Source organism: Chiloscyllium plagiosum, unplaced genomic scaffold (assembly GCF_037043375.1).
Source record: "Chiloscyllium plagiosum isolate Xiang-an unplaced genomic scaffold, Cpla_swu_hap1 HiC_scaffold_20, whole genome shotgun sequence".
Taxonomy (NCBI): Eukaryota; Metazoa; Chordata; class Chondrichthyes; order Orectolobiformes; family Hemiscylliidae; genus Chiloscyllium; species Chiloscyllium plagiosum.
In genome coordinates, this window is record NW_028270158.1 from 11,255,182 (window position 1) to 11,271,132 (window position 15,951).

Here is a 15,951-nt window from a genome sequence, read left to right on the forward strand (position 1 = left end):
TGGGGAAGTCCAGAACTAGAGGGCATAGGTTTAGGGTGAGAGGGGAAAGATATAAAAGAGACTTAAGGGGCAACATTTCCACGCAGAGAGTGGTTTGTGTATGGAATGGGCTGACAGAGGAAGTGGTGGAGGCTGGTATAATTACAACATTTAAAAGGCATCTGGATGGGTATATGAATAGGAAGGGTTTGAAGGGATATGGGCCAAGATTAGGTTGGGATATCTGGTCAGCATGGACGAGTTGGACCGAAGGGTCTGTTTCGGTGCTGTACATCTCTATGACTCTATGACCCTTCTTCAGAACAGCCTTTCCAGCATCAATAGTTCTTTGTTTTTTGTTGTTTTGGAAGACCTCCTCTTTACGGGAGCATCAGATCACCAGGGGTCACCTTGATGCCTTTTCTCTTCTTTAAGGCAATCACAATGAGCAAATGTTGAACTTCCAAGTCCGCACGGAAATGTTAGACCCATGAACAGCCGACAATCTCCTTGCCAGGACACTTTGGACCTCATCCCAGAAACTAGCACACAAGGGCATAGCCTGAAGATCGGGGGAGCAGATTTCGGACTGAATTGAGAAGGAACTTCTTCACCCAGAGGGTTGGGAATCTATGGAATCCCCGTCCAGTGAAGTAGCTGATGCTACTGCAGTAAACATTTTTAAAGCTAAGATAGATATGTTTTGAACAGTGAAGGAATTAAAGGACACGGTGAGAGGGTGGGTAAGTGGAGCTGAGGCCATGAGAAGTTCAGCCATGATCTTATTGATTGGTGGAGCAGACGGCCTACTCTTGCTCCTAGTTCTTATGCAGAGTGTTCCCTGCTGACCCCACCCATGTGACCTCCTCTGGGTGACGTCAGTCACCTATGAATCGCTCGTGACTTATACAGTCATAGAGTTGTACAGTGCAGAAACAGAACCTTCAGTCCAACTCATCCGTAGAATCCCTGTGGTATGGAAGCAGGCTATTCGGTCCATCGAGTCCACACTGACCCCCCGAAGAGCATCCCACCCAGACCCCACCCCTCCACCACTCCCCCCCCCCCCCCCACCACCCCATCCCTATAACCCTGCATTTCCCATGGCTAATCCACTTAAACTGCACATCTTTGGATCGTGGGGGAAACCAGAGCTCCCAGAGGAAACCCACACAGACACGGGGAGAATGTGCAAACTCCACACAGTCACCTGAGGGTGGAATTGAACCCAGGCACCTGATGCTGTGAGGCATCAGTGCTAACCACAAAGTCACTGTGCCCTGCCCCCAAAATTCACATATCCTAAATGAAGCTAGTCCCATTTGCCAGCGTTTGGCTCATATCCCTCTGAACCCTTCCTACTTTTAGTTCAGCCAGCTGACTAATTTGTTCTGCCCCTTGTATTAGCCACCCGCAATTCTTGGAAGTATCTGTTAAAATGAGGTTGAATACCTCACTACTCCCAAGACAGACCTGGTCTCAATTTGAAGCTGTTAATTTGTGAAGCACTTTCTCAGCATCACTTATTGACGTCCGCAACAAGTACATAGTTCACAGCTAACTCCCACACAGAATAAACAGAAAAACACAATCATCTAAATATAACATTCACCTACACTTCTATTCATCTGTGTAAAAAAAGGTCTTGCATGAATAAATGAAACCTACCCTCCCCCATTTTCTGACTGACAATCACCCTCACTGCCCTATATGGGTCTACACACGACTTACGTATCCTCAGACACTCCCTTGAGACTGCTTACTCTGTGGTGCATCACTACATGTGAAGAATTCAGCTTCTTCAGACCCATCTCACCAGGTTCCCTTACACAGACATTTTTGCCGCTCTCTTGATGAATGACTGACTGGTGAAATGCCAAGGTGAGAGGTTTCAGCTCACAGGAATGAAACACTGCAAATGCTCGAAGTCAGAGATACATTCAGAAAAGAATGAAAGACACACTCAGCAGATTCACCCTGAAGTGAATGAGAGAGAGAGAGACCAGGCTTATCATGACAGCCTAGAGACTAGTAGTAATTAATACGTAGGACAGAAGGGAAGGGAGATTAAAAGGCTGATGGATGGAGAAACAGAACCATAGACATGTACAGAGAGGGTTCAGGTGGGTATACATAAGAAACAGGGCCCTGGGCATTACATACCCCAGCCTTTACCGTTCCCCCAAACTGCCTTCCAACCCACCCCCTTCCCCTGCCAGTCTGAAGGAAGGGGGAGAGGGGTAAAGTTCCAGTCCAGGGATTGCCATGCTGTATTCCGACTCTCCATTGCAGAACTGAGGAAGTGCTGCACTGTCACAGGTTACACCTCAAGCCTCATCTGCCTGCTGAGGGTTGGGGATCGGGTGGTCCGGAGAGGGAGGGAGGGAGGGAAGGGTGGAAGCTGGGTGAGGCGCTCTTTGGAATGTCAATGATGGGCAGAATGGCCTACTTCCACACTGTAGGAATTCTGTGCTCACACGGTCGCACTGCTGTTTGTGGGATCTTGCTGTGCGAAAGTTGCTGGCTGCTCGGTTACACAGCAGCGAGTCCACTAAAAACAATTAGCTGATTATGCCGCGGGGCTATATAAATGCAATACATTCCTTTCTGGTTGAAACAAAGGGGTTTGGGACTCGGGATTTGACGGTGGGGTGCGGGGGTTTTCTGTCCCTTCCCCTGTACATAGGGTTTGTTTTTTTGTGAACCGCTGTTTTCTGTTTATTGTCAACTGTATTTTGTACTATTTAATAAAATTTTAAAAAATAAATAAAGGGTTTACTTAACCCCCAGCTGATAAGGTTGGGGACAGAAATCCCGGGTTAAATGATGATGGGAATTGGGATTATTGTCAGGGATACCCATGAACAAACTCTGATATTCTGTGTGTGTGTGTGTATGTGTTGACTTGGTCTTACAGACCATGAGCCAAGCTGCTGCACTAAATACAGTCTAGCCCTGACTGCGCACTGGACTTCAAAAGGAACAACTTTCGAACCATTTTACTCTAATTCAAACCTGTCACAATCTGGAGGTGAAAATAACTCACACCCCAGGGACCCTCACTGTTAGTCAACATGCAACTTCAGACTGGAAAACGAGGAATTGGACCGGTTTCGAAGAAACGACGAGTTTAAGGTCCTGAAGATGTCATTCGCGATACTAATGCCTTCTTGTCTGAATGAGAGTTCGCAGTTTCATTGATGTGGTGTCGCTTCCCCGAAATCCGAACCACGTATCACTTGTATCTAAAAGAGGTCAGAAACCAATTCCAGGAAGGCCAAGGCACCTTGTCTGAACCCTCGGTTCAAACCAATTTGCCCCCGGCTCCCTCCTCCCCCAAAAAGAAGCCGGTCCCTTCACTCGCTCCGTCCACTCACTTGCTCCCTCTGGCCACACGGAACAATCACAGCAATATCGACACAGCTTCCTGCACAGGGCTCAGACAGCACAGACATCACTCTGACAGCAAGCACAGGGCTCAGACAGCACAGACATCACTCTGACAGCAAGCACAGGGCTCTGACAGCACAGACATCACTCTGACAGCACAGACATCACTCTGACAGCAAGCACAGGGCTCTGACAGCACAGACATCACTCTGACAGCACAGACATCACTCTGACAGCAAGCACAGGGCTCTGACAGCACAGACATCACTCTGACAGCAAACACAGGGCTCTGACAGCACAGACATCACTCTGACAGCACAGACATCACTCTGACAGCAAGCACAGGGCTCTGACAGCACAGACATCACTCTGACAGCAAACACAGGGCTCTGAAAGCACAGACATCACTCTGACAGCACAGACATCACTCTGACAGCAAACACAGGGCTCTGACAGCACAGACATCACTCTGACAGCAAGCACAGGGCTCTGACAGCACAGGCATCACTCTGACAGCAAACACAGGGCTCTGAAAGCACAGACATCACTCTGACAGCACAGACATCACTCTGACAGCACAGACATCACTCTCACAGCACAGACATCACTCTCACAGCACAGACATCACTCTGACAGCAAACACAGGGCTCTGACAGCACAGACATCACTCTGACAGCAAGCACAGGGCTCTGACAGCACATACATCACTCTGACAGCAAATACAGGGCTCTGAAAGCACAGACATCACTCTGACAGCACAGACATCACTCTGACAGCACAGACATCACTCTGACAGCAAGCACAGGGCTCTGACAGCACAGACATCACTCTGACAGTAAGCACAGGGCTCTGACAGCACAGACATCACTGACAGCAAGCACAGGGCTCTGACAGCACAGACATCACTCTGACAGCACAGACATCACTCTGACAGCACAGACATCACTCTGACAGCACAGATATCACTCTGACAGCAAACACAGGGCTCTGACAGCACAGACATCACTCTGACAGCACAGACATCACTCTGACAGCAAACACAGGGCCCTGACAGCACAGACATCACTCTGACAGCACAGACATCACTCTGACAGCAAACACAGGGCTCTGACAGGACAGACATCACTCTGACAGCACAGACATCACTCTGACAGCACAGACATCACTCTGACAGCACAGACATCACTCTGACAGCACAGACATCACTCTGACAGCAAACACATGGCTCTGACAGCACAGACATCACTCTGACAGCAAACACATGGCTCTGACAGCACAGACATCACTCTGACAGCAGGGACATCACTCTGACAGCAAACACATGGCTCTGACAGCACAGACATCACTCTGACAGCACAGACATCACTCTGACAGCAAGCACAGGGCTCTGACAGCACAGACATCACTCTGACAGCAAACACAGGGCTCTGACAGCACAGACATCACTCTGACAGCACATACATCACTCTGACAACAAACACAGGGCTCTGACAGCACAGACATCACTCTAACAGCACAGACATCACTCTGACAGCACAGACATCACTCTCACAGCACAGACATCACTCTGACAGCAAGCACAGGGCTCTGACAGCACAGACATCACTCTGACAGTAAGCACAGGGCTCTGACAGCACAGACATCACTCTGACAGTAAGCACAGGGCTCTGACAGCACATACATCACTCTGACAGCAAGCACAGGGCTCTGACAGCACATACATCACTCTGACAGCAAACACAGGGCTCTGACAGCACAGACATCACTCTGACAGCACAGACATCACTCTGACAGCACAGACAGCACTCTGACAGCAAACACAGGGCTCTGACAGCACAGACATCACTCTGACAGCACAGACATCACTCTGACAGCACACACAGGGCTCTGAAAGCACAGACATCACTCTGACAGGACAGACATCACTCTGACAGCACATACATCACTCTCACATCACAGACATCACTCTGACAGCAAGCACAGGGCTCTGACAGCACAGACATCACTCTGACAGTAAGCACAGGGCTCTGACAGCACAGACATCACTGACAGCAAGCACAGAGCTCTGACAGCACAGACATCACTCTGACAGCACAGACATCACTCTGACAGCACAGACATCACTCTGTCAGCACAGATATCACTCTGACAGCAAACACAGGGCTCTGACAGCACAGACATAACTCTGACAGCACAGACATCACTCTGACAGCAAACACAGGGCTCTGACAGGACAGACATCACTCTGACAGCACAGACATCACTCTGACAGCACAGACATCACTCTGACAGCAAACACATGGCTCTGACAGCACAGACATCACTCTGACAGCACAGACATCACTCTGACAGCACAGGCATCACTCTGACAGCAAACACATGGCTCGGACAGCACAGACATCACTCTGACAGCAAACACAGGGCTCTGACAGCACAGACATCACTCTGACAGCAAGCACAGGGCTCTGACAGCACAGGTATCACTCTGACAGCACAGACATCACTCTGACAGCACAGACATCACTCTGACAGCAAGCACAGGGCTCTGACAGCACAGACATCACTCTGACAGCAAACACAGGGCTCTGACAGCACAGACATCACTCTGACAGCACAGACATCACTCTGACAGCACAGACATCACTCTGACAGCAAACACATGGCTCTGACAGCACAGACATCACTCTGACAGCACAGACATCACTCTGACAGCACAGGCATCACTCTGACAGCAAACACAGGGCTCTGACAGCACAGACATCACTCTGACAGCAAACACAGGGCTCTGACAGCACAGGTATCACTCTGACAGCACAGACATCACTCTGACAGCACAGACATCACTCTGACAGCAAGCACAGGGCTCTGACAGCACAGACATCACTCTGACAGCAAACACAGGGCTCTGACAGCACAGACATCACTCTGACAGCACAGACATCACTCTGACAGCAAACACATGGCTCTGACAGCACAGACATCACTCTGACAGCACAGACATCACTCTGACAGCACAGGCATCACTCTGACAGCAAACACAGGGCTCTGACAGCACAGACATCACTCTGACAGCAAGCACAGGGCTCTGACAGCACAGGTATCACTCTGACAGCACAGACATCACTCTGACAGCACAGACATCACTCTCACAGCAAACACAGGGCTTTGACAGCACAGACATCACTCTCACAGCAAACACAGGGCTCTGACAGCACAGCCATCACTCTCACAGCAAACACAGGGCTTTGACAGCACAGACATCACTCTGACAGCACAGACATCACTCTAACAGCAAGCACAGGGCTCTGACAGCACAGACATCACTCTGACAGCGAACACAGGGCTCTGACAGCACAGACATCACTCTGACAGCACAGACATCACTCTGACAGCAAACACAGGGCTCTGACAGCACAGACATCACTCTGACAGCACAGATATCACTCTCACAGCAAACACAGGGCTCTGACAGCACAGACATCACTCTGACAGCACAGACATCACTCTGACAGCAAACCCAGGGCTCTGACAGCACAGACATCACTCTGACAGCACAGACATCACTCTGACAGCACAGACATCACTCTGACAGCAAACACAGGGCTCTGACAGAACAGACATCACTCTGACAGAACAGACATCACTCTGACAGCACAGACATCACTCTGACAGCATAGACATCACTCTGACAGCAAGCACAGGGCTCTGACAGAACAGACATCACTCTGACAGCAAACACAGGGCTCTGACAGCACAGACATCACTCTGACAGCACTGACATCACTCTGACAGCAAACACAGGGCTCTGACAGCACAGACATCACTCTGACAGCAGACACATGGCTCTGACAGCACAGACATCACTCTGACAGCACAGACATCACACTGACAGCAAACACAGGGCTCTGACAGCACAGACATCACTCTGACAGCACAGACATCACTCTGACAGCACAGATATCACTCTGACAGCAAACACAGGGCTCTGACAGCACAGACATCACTCTGACAGCACAGACATCACTCTGACAGCAAACACAGTGCTCTGAGAGCACATACATCACTCTGACAGCACAGACATCACTCTGACAACAAACACAGGGCTCTGACAGCACAGACATCACTCTGACAGCAAACACAGGGCTCTGACAGCACAGACATCACTCTGACAGCAAACACAGGGCTCTGACAGCACAGACATCACTCTGATAGCACAGACATCACTCTGACAGCAAGCACAGGGCTCTGACAGCACAGATATCACTCTCACAGCAAACACAGGGCTCTGACAGAACAGACATCACTCTCACAGCACAGACATCACTCTCACAGCAAACACAGGGCTCTGACAGAACAGACATCACTCTGACAGCACAGACATCACTCTCACAGCAAACACAGGGCTCAGACAGCACAGACATCACTCTGACAGCAAACACAGGGCTCTGCCAGCACAGACATCACTCTGACAGCACAGACATCACTCTGACAGAACAGACATCACTCTCACAGCAAACACAGGGCTCTGATAGCACAGACATCACTCTGACAGCAAACACAAGGCTCTGACAGAACAGACATCACTCTGACAGCACACACAGGGCTCTGACAGCACAGACATCACTCTGACAGCAAACACAGGGCTCTGACAGCACAGACATCACTCTGACAGCACAGACATCACTCTGACAGCACAGACATCACTCTGACAGTACAGACATCACTCTGACAGCACAGACATCACTCTGACAGCACAGACATCACTCTGACAGCACAGACATCACTCTGACAGTACAGACATCACTCTGACAGCACAGACATCACTCTGACAGCACAGACATCACTCTGACAGTACAGACATCGCTCTCACAGCAAACACAGGGCTCAGACAGCACAGACATCACTCTGACAGCAAACACAGCGCTTTGACAGCACAGACATCACTCTGACAGCACAGACATCACTCTGACAGCACAGACATCACACTGACAGCACAGATATCACTCTGACAGCAAACACAGGGCTCTGACAGCACAGACATCACTCTGACAGCACAGACATCACTCTCACAGCAAACACAGGGCTCTGACAGCACAGACATCACTCTCACAGCAAACACAGGGCTCTGACAGCACAGACATCACTCTGACAGCACAGACATCACACTGACAGCAAACACAGGGCTCTGACAGCACAGACATCACTCTGACAGCACAGACATCACTCTGACAGCACAGATATCACTCTGACAGCAAACACAGGGCTCTGACAGCACAGACATCACTCTGACAGCACAGACATCACTCTGACAGCAAACACAGGGCTCTGAGAGCACATACATCACTCTGACAGCACAGACATCACTCTGACAACAAACACAGGGCTCTGACAGCACAGACATCACTCTGACAGCAAACACAGGGCTCTGACAGCACAGACATCACTCTGACAGCAAACACAGGGCTCTGACAGCACAGACATCACTCTGACAGCACAGACATCACTCTGACAGCAAACACAGGGCTCTGACAGCACAGACATCACTCTGACAGCAAACACAGGGCTCTGACAGCACAGACATCACTCTGACAGCACAGACATCACTCTGACAGCAAACACAGGGCTCTGACAGCACAGACATCACTCTGACAACACAGACATCACTCTGACAGCAAACACAGGGCTCTGACAGCACAGACATCACTCTGACAGCACAGACATCACTCTGACAGCAAACACAGGGCTCTGACAGCACAGACATCACTCTGACAGCACAGACATCACACTGACAACAAACACAGGGCTCTGACAGGACAGACATCACTCTCACAGCAAACACAGGGTTCTGACAGCACAGACATCACTCTGACAGCAAACCAGGGCTCTGACAGCACAGACATCACTCTGACAGCACAGACATCACTCTCACAGCAAACACAGGGCTCTGACAGCACAGACATCACTCTGACAGCACAGACATCACTCTCACAGCAAACACAGGGCTCTGACAGCACAGACATCACTCTGACAGCAAACACAGGGCTCTGACAGCACAGACATCTCTCTGACAGAACAGACATCACTCTGACAGCAAACACAGGGCTCTGACAGCACAGACATCACTCTGCCAGCAAACACAGGGCTCTGACAGCACAGACATCACTCTGACAGCACATACATCACTCTGACAGCAAACACAGGGCTCTGACAGAACAAACATCACTCTGACATAACAGACATCACTCTGACAGCACAGACATCACTCTAACAGAACAGACATCACTCTCACAGCAAACACAGGGCTCTGACAGCACAGACATCACTCTGACAGAACAGACATCACTCTGACAGCACAGGCATCACCCTGACAGCACAGACATCACTCTGACAGCAAACACATGACTCTGACAGCACAGACATCACTCTCATGGCAAACACAGGGCTCTGACAGCACAGACATCACTCTCACAGCAAACACAGGGCTCTGACAGAACAGACATCACTCTCACAGCAAACACAGGGTTCTGACAGAACAGACATCACTCTGACAGCAAACACAGGGTTCTGACAGAACAGACATCACTCTCACAGCAAACACAGGGTTCTGACAGAACAGACATCACTCTCACAGCAAACACAGGGCTCTGTCAGAACAGACATCACTCTGACCAGCAAACACAGGGTTCTGACAGAACAGACATCACTCTCACAGCAAACATGCAGACATACTAATACAAGCAAACACTGACACATGCAGACACACTGATACTGACACACACTGATACACACAGACACGATGACACACACACACTGATGCAAGCAGACTCACTGATACAAACACACACTGACACACACTGATACATGCAGACACACTGAAACAAACACACACTGACACATGCAAACTCACTGATGCAAACACACTGACACACATACTAACACATATACTGACACACATACACACTGTTACACACACTGACACATGCAGACACACTGATACACACACTAACACATACACTGACACACTCAGACACAGTGATATAAATACACACTGACACACATACTAACATATATACTGACACACAAACACACTGATACAAACACACACTGACACATGCAGATACACTGATACACACACTAACACATACACTGACACCCGCAGACACACTGATATAAATACACACTGACACATGCAGACAGACTGATACAAATACACACTGACACATGCAGACTCACTGTTACAAACACACACTGACACACTGACATGCAGACACACTGATACAAACACACACTGACACATGCACTGATACATTCAGATTCATTGATACAAACACACACTGACACACACTGACATACACTGACATATACACTGACACATGCAGACAGACTGTTACAAACACACTGACACACATTGACACATACAGACACACGGATACACACACACACTGACACATGCAGACTGTTACAAACACACTGGCACACATTGACACATGCAGACACATTGATACACACACTGACACATGCAGACACACTAATACAAACACACTGACACACACACACTGACACAGGCAGGCACACTAATACAAACACTGACACACACAGACACACTGACACATGCAGGCACACTAATAAAAACACTGACACACACAGACACACTGACACAGGCAGGCACACTAATACAAACACTGACACACACACACTGACACATGCAGACACACTAATACAAACACTGACACACACAGACACACTGACACATGCAGGCACACTAATACAAACACTGACACACACACTGACACAGGCAGGCACACTAATACAAACACTGACATACACACACTGACACATGCAGGCACACTAATACAAACACTGACACACACAGAAACACTGACACAGGCAGGCACACTAATACAAACACTTACACACAGACATACTAATACAAACACACTGACACACACAGACACACTGACACATGCAGGAACACTAATACAAACACTGACACACACACACTGACACATGCAGGCACACTAATACAAACACTTACACACAGACACACTAATACAAACACACTGACACACACAGACACACTGACACATGCAGGCACACTAATACAAACACTTACACACAGACACACTGACACATGCAGGCACACTAATACAAACACACTGACACACACAGACACACTGACACATGCAGGAACACTAATACAAACACTGACACACACACACTGACACATGCAGGCACACTAATACAAACACTGACACACACACACTGACACATGCAGGCACACTAATACAAACACTGACACACACACACTGACACATGCAGGCACACTAATACAAACACTGACACACACACACTGACACATGCAGGCACACTAATACAAACACTGACACACACACACTGACACATGCAGGAACACTAATACAAACACTGACACACACACACTGACACATGCAGGCACACTAATACAAACACTGACACACAGACACACTAATACAAACACACTGACACACACAGACACACTGACACATGCAGGAACACTAATACAAACACTGACACACAGACACACTAATACAAACACACTGACACACACAGACACACTGACACATGCAGGCACACTAATACAAACACTGACATACACACACTGACACATGCAGGCACACTAATACAAACACTGACACACACACACTGACACATGCAGGCACACTAATACAAACACACTGACACACACACTGACACATGCAGGCACACTAATACAAACACTGACATACCCACACTGACACATGCAGGAACACTAATACAAACACTGACACACACACACTGACACATGCAGGAACACTAATACAAACACTTACACACACACACACTGACACATGCAGGCACACTAATACAAACACTGACACACACAGACACACTGACACATGCAGGAACACTAAAACAAACACTTACACACACACACACTGACACATGCAGGCACACTAATACAAACACTGACACACACAGACACACTGACACATGCAGGCACACTAATACAAACACTTACACACAGACATACTAATACAAACACACTGACACACACAGACACACTGATACATGCAGGCACACTAATACAAACACTGACATACACACACTGACACAGGCAGGCACACTAATACAAACACTGACATACACACACTGACACATGCAGGAACACTAATACAAACACTGACATACACACACTGACACATGCAGGCACACTAATACAAACACTGACACACACAGACACACTGACACATGCAGGCACACTAATACAAACACTTACACACAGACATACTAATACAAACACACTGACACACACAGACACACTGACACATGCAGGCACACTAATACAAACACTGACATACACACACTGACACATGCAGGCACACTAATACAAACACTGACATACACACACTGACACATGCAGGCGCACTAATACAAACACTGACATACACACACTGACACATGCAGGAACACTAATACAAACACTGACACACACAGACACACTGACACATGCAGGCACACTAATACAAACACTGACACACACACTGACACATGCAGGCACACTAATACAAACACTGACACACACAGACACACTGACACAGGCAGGCACACTAATACAAACACTGACATACACACACTGACACATGCAGGAACACTAATACAAACACTGACATACACACACTGACACATGCAGGCACACTAATACAAACACTGACACACACAGACACACTGACACATGCAGGCACACTAATACAAACACTTACACACAGACATACTAATACAAACACACTGACACACACAGACACACTGACACATGCAGGCACACTAATACAAACACTGACATACACACACTGACACATGCAGGCACACTAATACAAACACTGACATACACAAACTGACACATGCAGGCGCACTAATACAAACACTGACATACACACACTGACACATGCAGGAACACTAATACAAACACTGACACACACAGACACACTGACACATGCAGGAACACTAATACAAACACTGACACACACAGACACACTGACACATGCAGACACACTAATACAAACACTGACACACACAGAAACACTGACACATGCAGGCACACTAATACAAACACTGACACACACAGACACACTGACACATGCAGGCACACTAATACAAACACTGACACACACAGAAACACTGACACATGCAGGCACACTAATACAAACACTGACACACACAGAAACACTGACACATGCAGGCATACTAATACAAACACTTACACACAGACACACTAATACAAACACTGACACACACAGACACACTGACACAGGCAGGCACACTAATACAAACACTTACACACAGACACACTAATACAAACACACTGTTACACACAGACACACTGACACATGCAGGCACACTAATACAAACACTGACACACACAGACACACTGACACATGCAGGCACACTAATACAAACACTGACACACACACACTGACACATGCAGGCACACTAATACAAACACTGACACACACAGACACACTGACACATGCAGGCACACTAATACAAACACTGACACACACAGACACACTGACACAGGCAGGCACACTAATACAAACACTGACACACACACACTGACACATGCAGGCACACTAATACAAACACTGACACACACACACTGACACATGCAGGCACACTAATACAAACACTGACACACAGACACACTAATACAAACACACTGACACACACAGACACACTGACACATGCAGGCACACTAATACAAACACTGACATACACACACTGACACATGCAGGAACACTAATACAAACACTGACACACAGACACACTGACACATGCAGGCACACTAATACAAACACTTACACACAGACATACTAATACAAACACACTGACACACACAGACACACTGATACATGCAGGCACACTAATACAAACACTGACATACACACACTGACACATGCAGGAACACTAATACAAACACTGACATACACACACTGACACATGCAGGAACACTAATACAAACACTGACATACACACACTGACACATGCAGGAACACTAATAAAAACACTGACACACACAGACACACTGACACAGGCAGGCACACTAATACAAACACTGACATACACACACTGACACATGCAGGAACACTAATACAAACACTGACATACACACACTGACACATGCAGGCACACTAATACAAACACTGACACACACAGACACACTGACACATGCAGGCACACTAATACAAACACTGACATACACACACTGACACATGCAGGCGCACTAATACAAACACTGACATACACACACTGACACATGCAGGAACACTAATACAAACACTGACACACACAGACACACTGACACATGCAGGAACACTAATACAAACACTGACACACACAGAAACACTGACACATGCAGGCACACTAATACAAACACTGACACACACAGACACACTGACACATGCAGGCACACTAATACAAACACTGACACACACAGAAACACTGACACATGCAGGCACACTAATACAAACACTGACACACACAGAAACACTGACACATGCAGGCACACTAATACAAACACTTACACACAGACACACTAATACAAACACTGACACACACAGACACACTGACACAGGCAGGCACACTAATACAAACACTTACACACAGACACACTAATACAAACACACTGACACACACAGACACACTGACACATGCAGGCACACTAATACAAACACTGACACACACACACTGACACATGCAGGCACACTAATACAAACACTGACACACACACACTGACACATGCAGGCACACTAATACAAACACTGACACACACAGACACACTGACACATGCAGGCACACTAATACAAACACTGACACACACACACTGACACATGCAGGCACACTAATACAAACACTGACACACACACACTGACACATGCAGGCACACTAATACAAACACTGACATACACACACTGACACATGCAGGCACACTAATACAAACACTTACACACAGACACACTAATACAAACACACTGACACACACAGACACACTGACACATGCAGGCACACTAATACAAACACTGACACACACACACTGACACATGCAGGCACACTAATACAAACACTGACACACACACACTGACACATGCAGGCACACTAATACAAACACTGACATACACACACTGACACATGCAGGAACACTAATACAAACACTGACACACACAGACACACTGACACATGCAGACACACTAATACAAACACTGACATACACACACTGACACATGCAGGAACACTAATACAAACACTGACACACACAGACACACTGACACATGCAGGCACACTAATACAAACACTGACATACACACACTGACACATGCAGGAACACTAATACAAACACTGACACACACAGAAACACTGACACATGCAGGCACACTAATACAAACACTGACACACACAGACACACTGACACATGCAGGCACACTGACACATGCAGGCACACTAATACAAACACTGACACACACAGAAACACTGACACATGCAGGCACACTAATACAAACACTGACACACACA